The sequence below is a fragment of the Alligator sinensis genome, unplaced genomic scaffold, assembly GCF_000455745.1.
Source record: "Alligator sinensis unplaced genomic scaffold, ASM45574v1 scaffold27_1, whole genome shotgun sequence".
Classification (NCBI taxonomy): domain Eukaryota; kingdom Metazoa; phylum Chordata; order Crocodylia; family Alligatoridae; genus Alligator; species Alligator sinensis.
This window is the reverse complement of record NW_005842554.1, coordinates 29,726-39,645: the sequence shown is the minus strand read 5'-3', so window position 1 is coordinate 39,645 and position 9,920 is coordinate 29,726. Positions and strand designations below refer to the sequence as shown.

Genomic DNA, 9,920 nt, shown 5'->3' with positions numbered 1-9,920 from the left:
GGAAGAGCACACACCAACTGCTGAAGCTTCCTTAGCCTGACGAAGGGTTTTTGAACCCGAAAGCTTGCTTAATAACTATTCTCCAACCATTTGGGTTGGTCTAATAAAAGATATCAAATTCACCCAAGGAACCTTGTCTGCCTATGTCCTTAGACCAACACGGCTACAACCTAAACCCCTGCAAAAGTCTACACAGTCCTTGAAAAACATAAAAGCTGCACAATAGACAGAGTGTTTAGATGCCTCATCCTGAGCAAGAGCAGGGAGCAGCACTGCCCAGGGAGAACACAGCTTTTGAGTTTGGTGCAAGATGGAGAAAAATTCTGCAAATTATTTGATTCTTTTCCATAAGGAGAAGTGAGGTAGTTGATAAGTGCTTTCTCAGGGGGGGCTGGGGAGGGACGGGGACATGGAAGTGAGATTTGCTATCATTTCCTATTCTGCATGTGGCACAGTGTCTGGACACGGGGTCCATTCCACAGTGTGTGTCCAGAGGTGTATCCAACTCCTAGCTCCCCTGACACTTGTAATAGGGTAAACTGGAAAAATTAGGTAATCTCTAGGCTCATGTAGGGGAATCCTGGCCCTGCTGAAATCAATGACAAACCTCCCCTGGGCTTTAAGATGGTCAGAATTTTCTTCCATGGTCTTCAGACTGTACATCGGCCCTTCAGAAACAAGCCCAAGAAGAAGCAATGCTTATCCTAGTTTGTCCTTCACTGACCTTTCCTGAACTGTCTGTTTCTTTATTTGCTATATTTATTCTGTTAGATATATATCCCACCATATCCAAAAGGCTCTGGTGATACATGGCACTTCTCATGGTGGGGCTGTTATTGTTTATCCTAAAAGCTTGAATCACACCCAGTAGACAGCTGTTGCCATGTACAGAAGGGAGAATGAAGGAATTAACTAACACATTTATTGTCCCTTCTCATTTGTTCCTGCTACAGAAAAACAAGACCAAAGACATGACTGATGAAATTACAAATACATGGTTTGTGGCTGAGGTAACAGACATCATATATCCAGCAATAATACAATATGAAGAGAGAAAAATAGCTAAGAGAGACATGAGAGATGAGGAGGCCAATGCCAAAAAGTTTGTCTTCACAGACAGAACAAGAACACCCAATACATCACCAGGATGTGTGAAGACAGGGAGTAGAGGGAAACTAACCCCACTGTTTTCTCAACATTCGCCTGGCCTGTCCCCAACAAGAAGCAGACCACTGTCTCTAGGCAGAGAGCTTTGGGAAGAAAATCTTCCAGAGGATAAACCAGCAGTGGTACCTCCTCATCAGGCTGACAATATTTCTAGTTTGTGCAGAGAGAGGATGTTCATGGGAGCTCTGTTTGAGCATCCCACACAGAATATCAAAGCTGAGAAGTTTCCTCATAGCCAAACTTATTTTAAATACGAATCAACAAGAAAAGATTGCAAATTACAAAACTGTCTCGTTAGGGAAGATATTTCTTCTGACTTCAAACAAGATTGCCCTAAAACAGGCACAGTTAGAAAATTCTTTTCACTGATCAATGTCCAGGGAAGAGTGCTAGGTTCTGAGGAACAAGTACAAGGGGAAGGGCAAATGCCAAGGCAGCTTCAAGTCCCTGAGCTTGTACAACCCACATCAGGGGGCATCAGGAAGCTGAGTTACTGAACAGGAGCTCTGGGGCTCAAACCTTCTACATCCCCCCTGGACACACTGGCCAAACCAAGGGCAGTCTGCTCCAGAGTAACTCTACCCCAGATTGGCAGCTTGCAAGAAAGCCCTTCTTTTCATCACACAGAGCAATATTTCCCAAAGAGAAAGTACTGCATAAGGCAGTGCAGGAAGCTCACAGTAAGCCCTGCCAACATATACAATTGAGCCTCAGCCCTTGCAGTCACCGACTAGTATTTATGCTGATGCTTTTTTGAAAGAAATATGTAATGAACTAATGAGAAAATTGGTCCCTTCACAGAACCTACATGCTCAGGACTGTGCAATCCCTGGAAGTGATCCTTCACATCAGCATAAATGTAGTTGATTCAGTGTTAAATAAGCTTTTCATATGTCAGGCCACAGACCTGCAGTCTTCTGAAGATCAGGGTCTCTCCCCTGACACAGACACATTGACAGCCAAAATTATTCACTCCAGTTTATCTGACCTTCTGCAAGAAAGTGCTTTGTTCCAAAGTCTCAGTTTATGCAGACATGAAAAGCAACAAGAGTGTGTCCACAGAGAGCTTAGGTGTTTTGATAGGGAGAGAAATTACTGATTACCAACAGGAAGAGCCCTTAGCAAAAGCACCCTCTTCAGCTCTGTATAAACCTCTAGAACCTGGCAAAATTGATGAGAAGAGGCAAGGTTCAAGTGCAAACAAGACCCCAACAGAAACAGAGGAGCTGCCTGTGAAAATAATCCTTCATGTTAGAATCAAACATGTACCCATTGCTCCAAACCTGGTGTCTCATTTACAAGTCATGTCCATAAAAACAGAATGTCCTGAGGAACTGCAAGAAGCATTTGTTGCTCAAACTGGGGATGGCCTAAGAGACCCAAGAGCATTGCTGGCTGAAAAGTGTCTTGAAAGTGAAAGTTTGAGATCTGAGGCACAGAGAGAAGAAGACAGTCATTTCTCTCTGGGTAGCACAGGACAACCAGTTGTAAGACCAGGGGAGGTAAGTGGAAAGAATAAGACAAGAGCAATCCTGTTTTGTGAATGCCATTTTGCTTCTAACTGGATTTCTTGTTAAAAAGTTCATGTGGCATTGAAAGCTCATCTACAAATGCTGAATACTCTTCTAAAGGTGGTGGACCATCTTCTAGAGAGCCCACAGTGGGCTCTAGGACTAATCCAGAATCCCAGCTAGCAAGGGTCCTGGGTTAGTGGTCAGTAAATGTACTAATCTTGAATCTACTCTCCTTCCAAGAAATCTGTCTGGGGATAAGAAAGGGGCTGGGATCCCTTGGCTTAAGCATGTAGACAAGATAGCTACAGCTACAGCTCTCTGCTTTGTTTTGCTTACTGATGGCGGAGACTGGTTCAAAGGCAGCTGCCCTTCAAGCCAAAACAGCCATTTGATCACTAGGAAGAAAAGACCACATGTGGCAGTATGAAGGGCTTTGCCTCCTCTGAAAGGCTTGGGTCAAAACTAGAGACTGACAAATACGGAGGCTGGGGTGTGGGTGTCCACAGTGATGAGGATGGTTTCAGGAGCCTTGTTCTCGTCTTTCAAAGCAAAGCACAGAAGTTGTATTAGAAATTATTTTGCTAAGCCCAATTTCTGAGTTGTGAATGGCTTGGGCAATGGTTCCAAGATCCTACTGCTGAGTCCTGCCCCAAATAATGATATCAGATATGGAGTATAAACCAGGCAATGAGTGCAGGTAACCCAGATGTGAAAACAGTGACAGGTAACCCAGACCCAGTTTATTTAGCAGCCCATGGGATTGAGTAGTTGAGTCTCATCACAACACCAGAATTTCTATTTACAGAATGGGAACTGACCAGTTTGTGACACAGACATGTTCATGTGTGAATTGATTAAAAGCAAAAAAAACAAAAACAAAAAAACCCCTTCATTTGTGACCTTGCTAGAGCCCTGATCCAGGAAAAGACTTAAGTATAGAAATACGACAATAGAAGTGCTCACGGGCTTCAATGAATTGCAATGTTTGGGCCGAGGACAAAAAATCTCAGTATCTGCATAACCTGAAGCCTGAGCTAGTGACCAATTGAAATTAATAGCACCTGCTTATAAAAGTGCATTTAAATGCCTTCCTGAATTGGGGCCTAGAATCAGTATTTGGTCTTAATAGTTGACATGCATAGTGGCTCCTTAGTGTTTGTTTCTGATCTGCTTTCAAACAGAAAGTTGAAATGCAACAGATGGACAAAGCAGTGCTCCTTTAACAAAACTTGTCATTGCACAGTCCTGATTTTTCTGTGTGCTCAGCTGAAGTTCATAGGATAGCTCCATATGCAAGTCTAAAAGGAGCTTGCTTTAGTTCACTCTCATGAGTGACCTGTAGGAAAAGCTGGTTTAGAAAGGATTCTGAGGAGGTGTCCTCTTCAAAAGCTTTCTCTTTGATTTCAGGCCTTCAGCAAGACCTCACTTGGGAAGGTGCTGAAGCCTGTGCTAAACATTCTGAAAGCTCTTCAACCCAAGATGGACTTCCTTGCACAACTGACAGCCCACTACACTAAGAATGAAGAGGGAGAGGAGAAGGTGAAGGAAAAGCTTGTAGCAGAGCAACAGTGGGAGGAAGACGAGGAGCTGCAGCACATAGAGGATACCATTCAAGCTGAATCCTCTCTGTATTTGGGGAGCCCATTGGTTTCATTCATGGACAGTGAACAATTAAGGTAACTTTTCTGGCAGTACAGCAAGCATGGGAGCTGTGGTGGAGTGGGGTCATCTGGGGTCTCTGGTCAGAGCTGTCGCTATGTTAGACTAGGCTCAGCATGAAGCAGAGAGAGAACTGTGAGATGAAGTGTGTTAACCAAGGCTGTCCAACAGATTAGTGGCAGAGTCACAGGCAGACTTCCAGGCTCTAAATTCCCAGCCATGTAGTATTTCAGCAGGGCAAGGCCCTTGTCTCAGAGCAGCTGCATGTGGTCAAGAATCTATAAGGCGCTATCAGTGATTTTTCATTGTTTTTAAAGCACTGTCAATGTGCTCAGCACAAAACAGTGTGGAGAACAAGAAACAATGATGAAAAATACTATTGAAATGCTAATGCTATGACCCTTTACTGTTGTTTGTCTCTAAATCCAAACATCTGTTTCCATTTTGTTTTCAGTGAGAATGCTGAAGAGCTATCACCAGCATTGGAAGCACAGAGAGCAGCTGAATGTCTGAGATTTGCACTTCTGGGGGATTCTATTTATTTCCCTTTATGTCTTTATAATTGTCTGTAATTTCTTTAATTCTTCCATTCCTTTAATCTCAGTGATCATGTGGAGGATGAAAGACTATCTAGACTAGAATACTTATGCTATCAGTGTCGGGGATTTCTCCAGAACAGACTTTTCTGGCAAAGAAAGTCATGTTTTAGAGAGAAGCTCTTCATACCTTCCACATGGTTTTCATTCTGTCTGGTCCCATTGTGCTATCCTAACAGCAGTCTGCAAATAGAGGATGCAATATGAAACAGCTGGTTCTTCAATAAAAAAATTACAGACAATTATAAAGACATGAAGAGAAATAAACAGAACCCCCCAAATGAAGACATTACTGGGGGTAGATTGGTATTTGCCTCCCCATACTAGGATCTGTGAGGAAGAGGATTCAGGCTGGCTAATGTGTAATAAGCCCCCCGCCCCCCCCAAACCACTGCCAGCCTCAAAGCAGCAACCCCCTACCCCAGTCCACATACCCCCCTGCCCTGCTCATCCTTCCCTCCACCCCCCATTGGCTACCTTTTTGGATAACAAGCAGGGCACTCTACAGAGACATCACCTGGGTCTGAGGCACAGCAGCTCACTTAATAAAGATTTCTCTTCCTTGCAGATTAAAAGCAATGAGTTCTCTCAAATGCCTTTCTCAGGCTGAGCTCAAGGCCAAGCCATATGGTCAGAGATCTATCACTAGCACTTAAACCTCTTCAAAAGGGGCTTTCTCACCTCAGAGTAGGATCATTGAAAAGTAGGGCTGGAAGGGACTTCACAAGTCCCTTTGCAAGTAAGAGAAACTCAGTAAGAAAATGCCATCAGGCTATTTCAAAGATCTATGGTACATGGATCAGAGCCACTGCACAGAGATTAACTTCAGCTTGGCATTTGCAACCCACCCCAAGCAATTCCTCAAACAGTTCAACTGCCTTGGTGTTACATCCTCCCACTGCTCCCATAGCTCCAGTTCCTCTGACACAGGTGACAAGCCAACAGCCATTTAAGCCAGCACTAGCCCTTCAGATGTGCTCTCCAGTGATTTAACTATCCTCTTCTTATTGTTTCCCTTGCCTTTCATGGCCAGAAAACCAGAAACTGCGGCATTGATGCCTACAGTTAGATGGGTGGCAAATTGGCTCGATAGTCGCTCCCAGAGAGTGGTGGTGGACGGGTCATTTTCAACCTGGAGGGATGTGGGCAGTGGAGTTCCCCAGGGCTTAGTCCTCGGGCCTGTGCTATTCAGCATCTTTATCAGCGACTTGGAGGTGGGCGTGGAAAGCACGCTGTCCAAATTTGCTGATGACACAAAGATGTGGAGCAAGGTGGGCAGCTGGAGGGGAGGGACAGAATCTAGCTAGATCTAGACAAGTTACAGAGATGGGTGGATGAGAATAGGATGGAATTCAATGCAGACAAGTGCAAGGTGCTGCCTCTAGGGATGAGGAACCTGCAACATACCCATAGGCTAGGGAACACCCTTCTCAACAACACAGTGGCTGAAACGGATCTTGGAGTCATTGCTGACTCCAGGATGAACATGAGCTACCAATGCAAGGATGCGGTCAGTAAGGCTAACCGCACCTTGTTGTGCATCTACAGATGCATCACAAGCAGGTTCAGGGAGGTGATCCTTCCCCTCTATGCGGCACTGGTCAGGCCGCAGTTGTAGTACTGTATCCAGTACTGGGCGCCGCATTTCAAGAGGGATGTGGCTAACCTTGAGAGGGTCCAGAGGAGGACCACTTGCATAGTCAAGGGGCAGCAGGCCAGGCCCTATGAAGATAGACTAAAGGGCCTGAATCTATTCAGCCTTCACAAGAGAAGACTGAGAGGGGACCTGGTGGCCACCTATAACTCACCAGGGAGGACCAGCAGAAAATAGGTAAGGCTCTGTTCCCCTGGTCACCACCTGGGATAACAAGGAATAACGGCCACATGTTGATTGAGTGAAGGTTCAGGCTTGATATCAGGAGGCATTACTTTATGGTTAGGGCTGCCAGGCTCTGGAATGGGCTCCCAAGGGAGGTGGTGCTCTCCCATACCTTGGGGGTCTTCAAGAGGAGGTTGGATAGATATCTGGCCCAACATTCGTTCCTGCCCAGGACAGGGGGGGTTGGACTTGATGATCTGTTCAGGTCCCTTCCAACCCTAGAAACTGTGAAACTATGAGAAATACCATGCCTCCATGAATGGTCTGCCCAGGTCTACCATAACCATGGAAATATTGAATTACTGAGCTGTGAAGAGATTGGACAAAAAAAGGGCAAATCATTCCCTCTTGGTCCAGTTTACAAAAACAGAAATAAAAACATCCTCTGAGCATCTAGACTTCTAATTACAAACAATCAAGCTGAAAGCTCTTCAACAATCAGTGTCACCAGAGGTGCTTTGCAATATTAATGAAAACCCTGAAAATGTTTTACAAAAGTATTAAGAAAGTTTAAAGAACAGCTTCATCTGCTCTTGGTGCTCATCAGGTGGTAGGAACACCCTTCCTCATGGAGCAAGATCAGCCTGGCAACCCTTCCACAGAGTTGATTTAACTACCAGGATAAACAGAAGGAGAAACACCTAGTGAAAGCATTTATCATTTTTCACAAAATACATGGTATAACTTTAGAGAGACTGACAACTGAAGAGTTGGCAAGAGCAAACAGTAAGCAGGGAAGGAAGACAAGAGTGGTGAAAAGGACCTCCACACTCAACGCCTCATAAATGTATACAAGTTCAATGTCAGCATGAGCCATGAGGTGCTAGTGACATCAAGAGGAGATCATGAGCCATGTGAATGCCCATGAGAAAAGTGTGGTGCCCTAGTCTCCCAGCAAATAGGAAAACCAGGCTTGACATTCCATGTATTTTCAAAATAAAATTAAAAAAATAAAGTCAGATCCTCCTCCTCTGGCTCTTTTCATCTGAGATTGGGGAGCAGAAGAGTGTACTGTTTTAGCTCCTTTGCAATTCACCGAGATTAAAGATGGACTCCAAAGCCTGTTTCTGCAGCCATGTTAAGCCCTATCGCAAACTGTATTGGCATAATGGGTCTTCCTGATTTTAATCAGTCCAATTTGTCAAAGTCAGGTCAGATTTAAAGAAAGGACCTTAATTTAATGGGACAAGGTACCATAAATGTACATCCTGAGCAAACAACAGTTTGGTTACAACTACATTTTTTCTGTTTTTGTCTCCTCTTCCATGCTAGCCAGTTTCAGGAAAATATCCTAAAATCCAGAAGATGGTGCTGTGCAAAAACACAAAGAGCCAGTTTGTTTGTGAGTTGGTAGACCACCACTAAAAGAGGTGAGACCAGGAGTAATGCTTTTGGGCAGAGTGCCAAAAACACCAACCTTGATTTGTAAGAAGTTGGTATGCTGGGGGCAGATAGCAGGGGAGCCATGAGTGGCCTGATCCTTGTTATGGCAATACAGCCCTGGCCCCTTCCCTGCCATCAACACCCACTGCCAGCAATAAGCTGGGTTGGGGTTCAACAGACCCCAGTGTAGCAGCTTGCAGCTTCCCCTCCACCTGCTAGCAGCCCAGGCTCTGTGGCAGGCGGCAGGGGCCTGCCCAGAGCCTGGGCTGGCTGTGACAGGCAGCCGAAAGCTGCGAGTTGCTGCACTGAGGCCTGTGGAGCCCTGGCCCAGCTCATTGCTGGTGGTGGGTGCATGTATGCCTCCAGGTGGATAGTGAGGAAGGCACCGGGCTGTGCTGCCACAAGGATTGGGCCCCTTGTGGCTTCTCTGCTGTCTACCCCAACGGACGTGTGCACCTGCCACTGGCAATAAGCTGAGGCAGGGCTCCACAGACCTCAGTGCAGCAGCTTGCAGCCTCCTGACCACCTGCCACAGCCAGCCCAGGACCTGGGCAGGCCCCTGCCACCCACCACGGAGCCCAGGCTGCACGTAGCAGGTATCAGAGAGGCTGCAAGCAACTGCACCAAGATTTGCCAAGCCCCAGCCCATCTCGTTACTGGTTGTGGGTGGACATGCACCTCCGGGCAGGCACTTCTAGCAGGGGTGGGGCACCAGCACTCCGCCTGCCCCCCCTGCCCATCACCTAAGCCAAGAGCACCCTCTCTCCCAGGGGGGCACCAGCACTCTCAGGGGGTGCACCCTCTATGCATCGCCTATGGTCCCCAGTGAGGGACGTGCAGATGCTGTGGAATAGGTTCTACAGTGAAGGGCATAGGCAGCACAGCGCAGCTCCATGCTTCCAGTCTCCCATGCAAGTTCAGACTTTTTCAGGCTGCTGACCCTTGGACTACAGGGCTGCTGCAGTACAATAATAGGTGTGCTGCAGGTTAACCATACTACCTCCCAGGCTACAGAATGGTAAAGCAGAAACTAGAAGTGCACCGATACATCGGTCCCATATCAGATAGGTACCAATTTAAGGAAAATTGACTGCATAGGCAATCGGCTTTTTTTGGCTGTGGTGGCCAATAATGCCACTGATAAGTGCCCTGTGCACGTATGCAGCCGCAGTACAGCATGCAGGTGGCCAGGGGCACAGTCCGGCAGGATGGAGAGCAACCAGGTCTGGTGGTTAAGTCTGTTGTGAGCAAAGGGGCATTGATTGGGGGTGGGGGGGCGGTGGAGCAGATTGAGACCCCAGCAGTGAGGAAGGGAGTGGGCTGGGGCTGGGGCAGCCACTGCACAGCCAGAGCAGGGTGCAGGACACAGCCATGAGCAGCTTGTCCAGGGGACATGAGAGAAGTGGCTCCCACCACTGTGCACACCCAGGGAGGGCTGAAGGCGTGTGCCCCTGGATCTGTACGGGGGGCAAGGGCAGACTGCCACTGTGGGCTGGGGCCAGGGAGGCACCAGGCTCTTCCTGACGGGGGGGCTGGACCCCTGGCTGCACTCAGGGCAAACAGTAGCAGCACTGGGGGGGGACTATGGTGAATTTTGGAGTGGCTGCAGCCCCCCACCCCTATAGCCCCCATCTCAGCACTTCTGCTGCCTGCCCTGAGCACAGCCCGGCCCATCCCCCTACTAGGAAGAGCCCAGTGCCACCCTGCACCCAGCCTGCAGTG

General features: G+C 47.2%; 2 pseudogenes; both read left to right on the top strand.

The window, feature by feature from the left end:
• The first annotated feature begins 959 nt into the window (after nt 1–959).
• Nucleotides 960–1,656, top strand: LOC112551673 (annotated as a pseudogene).
• Nucleotides 1,657–2,201: 545 nt separating this feature from the next.
• The window catches only part of LOC112551672, a 36,011-nt pseudogene continuing 28,292 nt past the window's right edge, over nt 2,202–9,920 (top strand).